The 10,833-nt window shown below is 47.4% G+C and overlaps 1 long non-coding RNA gene across 1 annotated transcript; it reads right to left on the reverse strand.

Moving 5' to 3' along the window:
- Positions 1-237: 237 nt before the first annotated feature.
- Positions 238-4,507, reverse strand: LOC115063424. The gene is made up of 3 exons (XR_003843298.1): positions 4,428-4,507; positions 3,731-3,810; positions 238-473 (listed from the first exon to the last, which is right to left on the reverse strand). It is a non-coding gene; the product is annotated as an uncharacterized LOC115063424 (long non-coding RNA).
- Between the last annotated feature and the right edge of the window lie 6,326 nt (positions 4,508-10,833).

The raw sequence follows: 10,833 nt of genomic DNA on the forward strand, positions 1-10,833 counted from the left end.
AAATTCACCCGCCTCTGCATCAAGAGTGCTGGGGTTAAAGCCATGTGCCACCATGTCTGCCAAGAACCTGTTTTTAAGAAAGGGGGAAAGGGTTAGGGAGAGAGAGAAGGGGAGGGGTAGAAAGGAAGGGAGGAAGACAGACAGACAGACTGACTGTCAGACAGAAAGGCAGGCAGAGTTTGGCACCACCTTACAAGCTCGTGGTTTTAATCCTGTTTCATAGTGAAGTTGGTTAATTACATAACAGATCACCCCAAAGCTTTAGGCCATGGTTCCAGCACTGCCTTAAACTGGGGCAGGTTTACAGAACTCTGAAGCACTAGTCCCAAGGTTGCAGTGTCCCTTTCTGGGGAGCTGCTTCACAGGTATGTACTCACGTATGCTGCAACCCTGGTTCCAAGCCCAGTGACCTGAGAAGATCATCTTAACGAGGCAGGCATGCCGTTACTACTCGGGAGAAGAGTCCGTGTGCTCTGTGGATGGGAGAGAACAGGGGCTCAGGGTGGAGGGAGAGCCAAGGCCAAGAAGAAAGGGGACGGGAAGAGGTGCAAGAACAGAGTCTGATCAAACAGCAGATTTTGAGTAAGTTAAGTCTGTAGGTAGACACACATAGCTTTATCCTATAAAAACATTTACATTTTTTTTCATTTCTTAATTCTAAAGTCATTCTTGAGAGATCCTGAAGACTAGTGAGAGAGCACAGTTACCACTGGGCTGAGTGAGAGACGGGGATTTTAGTGCCACAAAGAGAGTAGCCCACACAAAAGGGATTCCTATAGCCGTGTATGGGGTGGTCATTGGCCACTGTCAGAGGTGTCCTTGGAGCTGTCCTGTTGTTACCTAAGGCAGGCGCACTACACTGTGTATGAGTGTTGATGAATGGCCGGTGAACATGGCAAACATCTGGGTTATTATTCAGGATCTAATAGATAACTTTGTAAAAGTCTGATATTCAAATTCCCACTCTACCTTCCCCGGGTCCACACCCAAAGGAGTCCACATGAGCACAGCACACATCGATCCCCACCCATGGCTACTGTTCCACTGTTCACAACGCCAAGATGTGGAACCAGCCAGGCACCCATTAGTGGATGATAGACAGAGAAAAATGTGGCATGAACACCCAAGGGAGCACTAGTCAGTGGGAAGGAAGGGGATTGCGCCATCTGTAGGATCTGCAGGGAAATGCACAAAACCGAGACAACCACACTAAGCAAACTAAATGTGGTCCATTTTCTCTCGTGTGGGGTCTAGATTTAAAATGAAAAATCAAGGTGAGGGTAAGATGTCAGCAGATAAAGTTGCTTGCAGCCCAAGCCTGGAGGTCTGAATCTAATCCTAGAAACCCAAATAAAGACGGAGGGGGAAACTTGTCCCCTGGCCTGCATGTGGAACCCCACACAAACTCACACTCAGACCAATAATAAATAAAAACTTGGGGTTGGAGAGATGGCTCTGTGGTTAAGAGCATTGACTGATCTTCTGGAGATCCTGAGTTCAATTCCCAGCAACCACATGGTGGCTCAGAACCATCTTCTGGTGTGTCTGAAGACAGCTACAATGTACTCATATAAAATACAAATAATAAATCTTTTAAAAATGAAAAGCAGATATGAAAGGAAAGGGGACCCAGGTGCAATGACACAGGCCTGTCATCCCAGCTCTTGGGACGGAGAGGCAGGAGGGTACAGAGTGCCACGTCATCAAAACTGCATAGGAAGTTTGAGGTTAGCCTGGGCTACACAAGACTCCTTTCCAATACTCACAAAGTACTAGCAAAAAAAAAAAAAAGTCAAACAGATCCTGGTGGTGGTGGCACACACCTTGAATCCCAGCACCTAGGAAGCAGAGGCAGAAAGATCTCAGTGAGTTCAAGGCCGGCCTGGTCTGCATAGGGAGCTCCTGGACAGCCAGAGCTACACAGAGAAACCCTGCCTCAAAAAACAAACAAACAAACAAACAAACAACAAACAAACAAACACTCCAAACAGGAGGGAAAGGTGGCACACACCTGCAGCCTCAGCACTCAGGAGGCTGAGGCAAGAGAGTGCCATTGAGTTCAGGGCCAGTCTGGGTCACAGAGTGAGTTCCAGTCCAGCCCAGACACTCTAAAACATAAATAATAGGGCTGGAGAGATGACTCAGCGGTTAAGAGCACTGACTGCTTTTCCGAAGGTCCTGAGTTCAAATCCCAGCAACCACATGATGGCTCACAGTCATCCATAATGAAAACTGATGCCCTCTTCTGGAGTGTCTGAAGACAGTTACAGTGTACTTACATATAATTAATAAATAAATATTTTTTAAAAACATAAATAATAAAGAGCTACATACTGAAAACAGAAAAAATGAGGAGGGCTATGGTCTCCTTCAAATATTTCAGGCTGGGACCAAAGTTTGGGGACCAGTCCCTGGGCCACCTCTCTACTTTTCATGTATTTTTGCTTATATATATTTATACTGTTGATTTTCAACAATAAGAGTGAAAAACCACCAGGTGGTGGTGGTCTATGCCTCTAACCCCAGCACTCGGAGGCAGAGGCAGCTGAATCTCCGAGTTCCGGGACACCCAGGACTACCGAGAAACCCTGCCTCAAAACACCAACCAACCAACGAGTAAAAGAACTAACAGCCACAAGAATGCTGAATATACAAAGCAGAACGCTAAATACAAAACAGGTATTACACCAGCATGGTGAAAATAGGATGCAAAAGGACTTGGGGTTCATTCAGCTCAGTGATCAGACCTGGGCTGCACCCCAGCACTGCAGTGTGTGTGAGGGGGAGGGGTGTTATATAACAATCACCACAAGAGAAAGACAGCTCAGAAGCCATGTGGGAGGACACCAGCAGTGGAGATGGCCAGCCTCACACAGCAAAGGGAGTGGGGTGAGATGCCTGTCATTCTTGCGAAGAACCCTCCTCTTCACTCCCAATTTACACCCTTCCCTGCCCGGGAGCTAGCTGAGGTTGGATACGCCCCTCCCTGGGAGTGGGGGCGGGGCATCAGCCCTCCCAGGGTGGTCTGCTCATCCCTCTGTAGCTTCGTCTACTCCCCACCACCACCCCGGAAGAGCATAGGTGTCACTGGACTTCCACACTCGCGATCACTGTTCCACACTGTCATTACACCATTTCAATGACTTCCTTTTTCTTTCTCATCTCCAAAAATAGCAAATCACATTGCTTGCCCAGATTTTCCACCTGAGTTTGTTTTTCAGTTCTGAGAGAAATCAGCTCAGCTGCGGACTGCTGCCTCAGCACCAAATGAATAGCGGTATTTAACGCCACCGGGACACTCAGCTGTACCGCCCTCAGGCCGTGCGGCCACCACCCTGCCAGTATTCCCTGTGTGACAGGGAGGCATGTGGCTGAAAACTCGAGGATAGGAAGGGCTGGGGTGTGCTTGGGTGTTCGCATTACATATGTCCCCTGAAATTTGGTGTGTGTTTATATCCATCGTAGAACAAACTCGAGCTTACCCCAGCCTGGCAGGGGGCTTAGTCTGTTTAGCAGCCCTGGCAGAGAAGTCACAGGCCAGGCCATCTGTAAACGCATACATTTACGGTTCACAGTTCTGGCTCAGGATCAAGGCGTGGCCAACACTGTGGGTGTGGTGAGCACTGAGGACCCACGCTGCTTTCTAGGGGCCCGGGGCTGTGGTTTCCAGTATGGTTGGGTGGCTCCCCCTGCCTTTCTTACAAGCGCACACTGATCTGCTGTTACTCACCCTTTCACTTTGGCTGCGAATCACGTCCCGAAGCCCCTCAACTTCACACTTGGCATTGGGCATTAGCTCTCCACCTGGGTCTGTTTGGGGGACACAAACATCGGATCACTGCAATGGGTAGAGAGTTTCCCAGAAGAAGTGGGTGTCGGGGAAGGGGCCCTGTTTAAGTGTCACACTTGTTTTCTGCAAGCCACATGAGCCAGGGGAGTCAACGGGAACGTCACAGCTCAGCCTCAGGAGGCTGCTGCTTGGTTTAATGTACAACTTTGGCAATCAAGAAATTCTTAATTTTGCTTTATTTTATTTTAAAAACAGGAACTGATGTAGCCCAGGCTGGTCTTGAACTGGTTATATAGCTTTAAAAAATTATATATATATATATATATATATATATATATATATGAATATTTTTTTGCATTTTGTTTTGTCTTATATATGAATGTTTTGCCTGTATGTATGTATGTGTGTGTGTATGTATGTATGTATATGAGGTGTATGTCTGGAGCCCAAGGAAAGCAAGAAGAGGGTATCAGCTCCTCTGGAACTCAAGTTACAGATAGTCGTGACCACCACATGGGAGTCCATAGTCTCACTGACCCCTTTGCTCCCCACCTCTGCCCTTCACCGAATCCAAGCTCACTTGTGTCAGGACCCACCCGTCAGGGCTGCTCTCCCAGATGCTGATGGAACCACTTACTCGACTGTTTGTGCTGGCTTTGTTTCCTTCCTCTCCTGTTGACAGGGACTGTGGCCAGGATGTAGGCAGCACAAGGAAGATACAGGCAGGGTGCTGGAGTCACTAAGGGCTGTGCCACAATGCATGACCCCACAGGATCTCTCCTTCCACCTGGATGCATGTTACTGCCCACTCCAAACATGCGAACCCCTTCTCACACTTTGGATAGTGGATGGAGGCCTCTCCGGACTCCTCTAGAGCCTCCTGCGTCCCTTCCAGCTGCCTCCTCCTTGCAGTGCTCCCTTCTGAAGCCCTCAGGACACATAGAAGGGCACTTTTCCAAGAACTTGGCCCACTGCTTTCCTGAGCCTCTCTGGAGCATTACAAAGGCACTAAAGGGGAGGGGTGTGTCCATGGTCAAGGGGAACCGGGAACACTGTGGTACGTACGTGCTGTTCTCGGAGGTTTAGCTACTTCCAGCAAAGCTAGTTTAGAGACGAGGTGGCTTAGCACGAGGCAACTGCCAAGCTTTGTTTTTGCAGAGCTCAAAAACTGTGAGCTTTTGGAGGTGGGGGAGGGGCAGACATAAACACCTGCTCCAAAATAGGTCACTGGCCACAGACCGAAGCTAATTCCCACCAAGGTCCAGCCAGGAGAACCAATGGCTATATTGGGTGTCCTTCCTGAGCATAGTGAGAGGTTACTTACAGGAGCCTGGCTGACCCCAGAGCAACTGCACCAAAAACAAACAAACACACAACCTCACCCCAGCATGGACAACAACTTCCCTGAAGCTGCATAGCTGAGTCCCCTCTTCATTAACCTTTCACACTCTACATAACCCCGGTGCCTCTGAGGCCACAAAGCCATATGCAATGCTCTGGTGTAGATGCTTGGGAGAGCACTGCACGCACGCACGCATTCACGCATACACACGCACACTCTGTGGATGTAACTCAGTTGGTAGAGTTACATACCAACTCAAAGCCCTGGGTTTGATCCCCAGCACTGCATGGACGTGGTAATGCATGCCTGTAGCCCAAGCACCCAAAGGGTGGAGGCAGACAGATTGGGGGTTCAAAGGCATCCTTCTGTGAGTTCGAGGTCAGCCTAGAATACATGAGGCTTCCATCTCAAAAAACACCCAATTAAGCAACCAGAAGCCCCATCATCTCAAGCTATTTGGTGCTGGAGATTTAACTTTGGAATTCTGCCCCCTTTAGTAAGGAAGGCCTCACTGTGTGGTCCAGGCTGGCTGCAGAATTCATGATCTTCCTGCAGACGGTTCCTAGTCCTGGGGTTAGAGACATTCACCATTATTCCCAGCTAAGTTAACTTTCGATCTTGTAAATGTTTTATGAAATTATAAAGTTAAAGTTTTTTTAAAAATACAAAGCAATCGCTAAACACAAAATTGAAATGAAATAAAAGTCCTGAAACATAGATTTGGAGCTGGAGGAAGTAACCCACGCAGGGAAGGACTACTGAGATGATGTTAATGTAATCTCACTATTATAACATACCCTAAAGCCAAAGAGAACCACACAACCATAACTGGGTTTCATAATTACATCAGTATTGGTAGTGTTAGAACACTTATTCTGCCCCACCTCCCTTCTCTTGTGCCAGATGTGGAACCCGAGGCCTCAGGCGTGCCAGGCAAGCACCAAGCTACTCCATCCTCTGAACTTATTTTACTGTAAAATAAGAATTACATTGGTGTCTTTGAAAATTTGGATTTGTGATAAGAGAGAAGTGTGTGTGAGGTGGAAGAGGTTAGGAGCATTGTGTCGGTTGGGAGCACCATGTTGGTTGGGAGCACTGTGTCGATTGGGAGCACTGTATCGGTTGGGAGCATCTGTTATTTGGGAACACTCTATCCCTCTGTCTGATGATGTCACTTGAACGGGTAGTGTATTTTCTAAGAAGATGCAGTGGAGTGGGAGGAGCAAGAACAAGGAGAGGTGAAGGAGCCCAGTTTGGTAGCTTGTGATCCCAGAATGGGGAGGGTGGAGGCAGGGGGATTACTGTAAGCTGGAGGCCTACCTGGTCAACATAGCAAGTTTCAGGCCAGCAAGAGCGACATAGCACTACTCTGTCTTTAAAAATAAAATGAGCCTGGTGTGGTGGTGTATACCTTTTATGCCAGTACTTGAGAGGCCAAGACAGGAGGATTTCTGAGTTCAAAGCCAGACTGTTCCAGGACAGTCAGCTACATAGTGAGACCTTATCTCAACAAACACAAACAAACAGTAACAACAAAACTAGAGACAAAGAGGAGAGGAAGAGTCAGGTGTGCCCCTCCCCCCTATATAGAGGTATTCTGCATAATAAGTGAGGGAACGATGGATGGGTCAGATCACCATTTGAAACCCCTAATGAATTAATAAGAAGCAGAACACTGATGGTGCTGAGGTCACGGAGGAAACACAGCGTATCAAGTCTCCAGGAGAAGGGTGCGGGGCACCACCTGGGAAGCTCTGCTCTCCAAATGGGAATGTTAGGGCAGGAAACCCCAGGGGGTCAGTGCATTGAGATGCCTCAGTGAAAGGAAACCCAGAGTGGGGAAACTGACCGGACACATGAGCAGAGCCATCACAAATAAAGTTCCCCGGGGAAACAAGACAGTTAGGAGTTAGCCTGGTGTACATGAAACTCTCTCATTGCCTAAAACCTAAGTCTGTATTGAAAACACCCCAGTGCAGGGGTGGGAGGTGATGGGGGCTCCTTCTTGTGGCTATAATGCAGGAAGAGGCCCTTACCACTACAGACCTCTGGACCTCGGATGGCTCTCCCTCCCTTTGTAACTTACCCAATCTATGGCTAAGGCTCACATTGCTACTCTTTTTTTACCTTTTCAGGAAGGAAGATTGAGATCAGGTCTGCTTATAAAGCCCTAGCTGGCTTTGAACTGGCTGTGGTTCTCCTGCCTCCGCTTCAGGAGTCCTGAAATTACAGGTGCGGCTACACGGTCTTCTGGCTTGTGAGGGAGCTCTGCCTGCACCTAGAAAGCAACAGGTACAGCCAAAGAAATCGCTGACCTGGAGGACAGTCTCCAGGGTTACCGGCCTCATCTGACCTTTGACCCTTCTCACTGGCAGGATTTGGTTTCAGTCCATTTCTTCTGTCACAGCCCATCCTCTTCCTTGCTCTCGGGGTTTTCCCTCCATTTCTCTTTCTCTCCACCTCCCTCCCCCCCCATCTCTTTGGAGACAAGGTCTCACCCAAAAGCTGGCCTGAAACTCATGACTCAGGATGCAGACCAGGCTGGTCTCCAGCTCAGGCCGATCCTCCAGTCACTTTGTCCTGTAAGAAGTTTCTTTCTCACTGGCCAAGAATCTGTTTCCCTGGTTTCTTCCCTGTCACCAGTCTCGTCACATTTGTGAGCCAGTGTTCAGCGGTAACCTCTTTGTTGTGGCCCACATGCAGGGCTTCAGCTCTAGCCTCAAAAGCCCCGGTTCTGTCCTTGGTTCCTCAGGTTCAGGACTTTGGGGCCCTTGCTGTCCAATTCAATCTCAGAACAGTGCTACTGTGAGTCACATGTTTGGGACAAAGTGATTCAGTCTAGGTGTGGTTTGACGGCAGGGCACTTTCTTTGTACCCTTTACCGCTTTTTTGGTCGCCATGGTAGGATGATGCTGTACACATAAACTTGCAAAAGCCAATGAATACATTTTGAAAAATTCCCAGAGTGTGGAATGGAGTGTAGTTCAAAGCTTGTGCTAGGCCCTGGGTTGAATCTCCAGTATCTACATACATGCACAGTTAAATTACAAAACCTGGGAGGAGATGACAAGTTCCTGTTACCCACTCATATTGCTCCCAACTACCTGAAACTCCACCCTTGGGGGCTGCGGTGCCCTCTGCTGGTCTCCTCAGGCATTCTCTCTGTGTCTCTGTCTCTGTCCTTCTCTAATTCTGTCTCTCTCTGTGTCTCTCTCTGTCTGTCTCTGTCTCTCTGTCTCTGTCTCTCTCTCTCTCTCTCTCTCTCACACACACAATTAAAAAAACAAAAACGAGCCGGACAGTGGTGGCGCATGCCTTTAATCCCAGCACTTGGGAGGCAGAGGCAGGTGGGTTTCTGAGTTCAAGGCCAGCCTGGTCTACAGAGTGAGTTCCAGGACAGCCAGGACTGCACAGAGAAACCCTGTCTCAAAACAAACAACCAAACAAAAACAACAACAAAATGAAATCGAACTGGGAGGTAGTGGTGATGGCACAGGCTTTTAATCCCAGCACTCATGAGGCAGAGGCAGACAGAGTTCAAAGGCAACCTGGTCTACTGCTTGGTCTTCCAAGACAGCAGGGCTACACAAAGAAACCCTGTCTTGAACAAACAAACAAACAAGAAACCCAAATCCTACGTTTTGAGCCATCATGCTCAAGGATAAAGGCACAGGCTATGCAAGCCTGGGAAACTGTGTTTGTTTCCTGGAACCCACATAGCAGCATGCTGTGACATTCACATAAACACACACACTCACATACACACAAATAAAAATTAAGAAACTGTGCACTTGCACAATTGGATATCATTTAAAAGAAAGTGAAACTCAATCCTTTCTAATAATTTATATATATATATATATATATATATATATATATATATATATATATATATATATTTCCTTTGTGGTTATTTACATTACTGTATTTGTATGCAGGAACTATCGCAGAATCCTTCTACTCACATGTTTCAAACTCTTCATTCAGTGACATCCAGCAGGCAGCCTTGGCTATGGCAGGGAATATTTACACCACAGAGATTACCAAGGTATAACTGAGCCCCCATCTCACCATTGTCAAACTCTACCATGGTGCTACAAACAGCCTAAGTCTTAGGGGTTTTGCTGTTGTTGATGTTGTGAGCTCGGGAACACCCAGGCACATGTGAGCATTTTGCCCATTGTGTATTTCAGGTCTCCTAATCTTCCCTTTTACTTTTCATCTTTCTGAAACTAACACACTGAATTAAACATTCTTATTTGAGACGTCTGAGTGTTTTGCATGGATGGATGGATGTATATGCACCACTTGCCCTTGGGATGCCCATGTAGATCAGAAGAGAACATCAGATCCCCTAGAACTGGAGTCATGGATGGTTGTGAGCCGTCATGTGCTGGGAACCAAACCCAGGTCCTGGGGAAGAACAGGAAGTGCCTTCACTGCTGAGACGCTCCCCCAACCGACTGCTTTATAGTCTTCTGATGTTCGTCTTGCCTCCAACTTCAGCAGCCTTGTTACAAACCCAGTGAGCACACCTTGCTTATTGACTTTCCAAGCAAGTGTTGAGTCCTGGGCTTCATTCAACACTGTAGATATCCTGACAGTTCCTGCTGCTAAGTTGGCCGATTGCTTCCTCAGCACCAGACTCTAGTTCCATTTCTCCATCTTGCCTCAAAGAATGTCATAGAGGGGCTGGTGAGATGGCTCAGTGGTTTAGAGCTCTGATTGCTCTTCCAAAGGTCCTGAGTTCAAATCCCAGTAACCACATGGTGGCTCACAACCATCCGTAATAAGATCTGATGTCCTCTTCTGGTGCATCTGAAGACAGCTACAGTTACTTACATATATAATAAATAAATCTTTTTTTTTTTAAAAGAATGTCATAGAAACCTCATGAAATGCTTGACAGGTGGCACTGTGGCCTGGATGTTCCCAAGCTCCTGGGCTGGTGACCTAGTCAAGGAAGAGAGGAGAAACATGAGCCCTTGCTTTCTTAGGGACTTCACCTGGGTTGTGTTACTTTGCCAAGTGCCCATTCCAGTTTCACCTCAGAGCACTGAGACACAATCATAAATTTTCTGTCTCTGGCATTTTTTCTCCTGAAAATCATAATAATGTCACCTGTTTTCTGATATGCACCCTATTCTCCAGAATGCCCCAAACATCAATGACAACTGTTTGATGACTCCTAAACTATATGTTCTTCACCCCCTAAAACATTATTTCTCTAAGCAGGTGGTCTTAACCTCGCCCAGGGCAGACTTCTCTCTCCATTTCTGGCTTCCATTTACCCTGCTCAGCGTATGTTCTGTTTCTCTATCCGTCCCTGAAAACCAGAAACAAGGAGAATTAAGAGCTTCTGCGTGTCCACCATTGACACCTGCAGGTTTGGTGCTCTCCTTTGCTGGAGATTATTCCTCAAATTAGAATGGAGCATCGGAGGCCACCCACAGCATAGCCTTGTAGCTCCAGGAAAAGGTGTATGCATCCAGAGCTTTAGCCTTCAGTGACATCTGTGTCTTATGTGGACTCCCTCCAAGACAGGCATGGCAAGCCAACAGCAGATGCTTAATGAGAGATTCCCAACGTGATTACATTTGTATTTCACAATGGAAGCATGCCCCTGTGTCTCTGAGGATACTTAACAGAACAGCTTAAACAGGAGGGAAGACACATCCCGGATGTGAAGGCACCAAGCTGT

This window comes from Mus pahari, chromosome 2 (genome assembly GCF_900095145.1).
Source record: "Mus pahari chromosome 2, PAHARI_EIJ_v1.1, whole genome shotgun sequence".
Lineage (NCBI taxonomy): Eukaryota > Metazoa > Chordata > Mammalia > Rodentia > Muridae > Mus > Mus pahari.